Raw genomic sequence first — 1,424 nt, 5'->3', positions numbered from 1 at the left:
TAGTTTTGAATAATAATTATAATACAATATATATTAAAACAGTTGTTGTTATAATTATAATAATAATTAGTATTGTGTTTATACAGTATATATATATAACTACTATTATTATTAATGTTGTTATTATGATTATATTTTTTCATCCGTATTTTAATTTATATACTATACAAATTCTATTGTCTAGTTAGAACCTTATTTGAGAAATTAAAAATGTAATATTGTTATAGATTATATTTTCAATTGATTAATAAGTTTGTTTACATTTTTAGTTTTATGAATTAATTTCATTGGATACTATGTTTAACAGTAAATGTAATAAAACAAAAAATCAACAATTTGGAAAAACAAAACATATTTAATGGGTTTTATGGGAGTTCAGTTGTATACAAACAAATCTGTTTACATTCATTCTTGAGGTCTAACAAACACGTGGAACGATTTCCTTTCTCATTAATAGTATGAAATTAATATTGTGATAACTACTCAGTCATATTGAATGATTTTTATTGTAATACTATTTTTGGCCAAATTCCCCAGTCCTACTTGAAAAATAGTTGATTTTCAAAATCATTTGTCTGTTGGTTGTCTAGTCAGTCTTAATTATGTCTCGTATAATGTGGCACGTTTCACACAGGAACGTGTTTTTGTGTTCAATAAAAGACAATCCAGCACCCGAGGCTGTCATCTGAAGTGTGATGGCTTTAGCTGTTAAAATGAGCAAAATTGTGCGGCATTATATTTTTTTCATCTTATGCAAATCCAACGGGACTTTTTACTTATTGACAGGCCGAAACAACACATCTCTCATGGGTTTTACCTGGTGGTTTTGAATTGCCGTTATTGTGATGGGCTACGGGCCCTGTCCTGTTCTTCAGACAGTGGTGTACTGTGCTCTTTGTGGTCCTGTAGTGTTCTGTCAGGTTTGAATATTGAGTGTTTTTTTCATGACATAAGGCCCATTGTGATTTGTTGTTTCAGTGTGTTCTGTTAGGGGAACGTAGCTATATAGCTTGCTCCATTTGACATGAATGATTCTTTCAATTATGTGTCTTGTTGAGGAAACATTGTCATTGTTGTTTTAGTATTATTTGTTTTGTTTATTAATATTATGAATGAGCTGAATTAGCAGTTGGTTTAGCTTTTTTTTTTTTTAAAAAGAAAGTTTTTAAAAGTTTCATTTTATTCTTTTCATTTTTAATCTAATATTTTATTTTAGTTTAGTTTATTTACCAAAGTTTGTTTTTAATAGTTTTACTTCCATTTGACATGAGTGATTCCACAAATCATGTGTCTTGTTGAGGAAAGTGTGGTTTATGGTATTTCAGTGTTATTTATAGTATTTATTAATATTTTGAATTAGCCTAGCTTTTATTTTTTTTTATTTAATTTGTTTTAATAATTTAGTTTTTTATGCTTTTTATTCT

Source organism: Sinocyclocheilus grahami, unplaced genomic scaffold, assembly GCF_001515645.1.
Source record: "Sinocyclocheilus grahami isolate Dianchi unplaced genomic scaffold, SAMN03320097.WGS_v1.1 scaffold182.1, whole genome shotgun sequence".
Lineage (NCBI taxonomy): Eukaryota > Metazoa > Chordata > Actinopteri > Cypriniformes > Cyprinidae > Sinocyclocheilus > Sinocyclocheilus grahami.
This window is presented reverse-complemented; position numbering follows the sequence as displayed.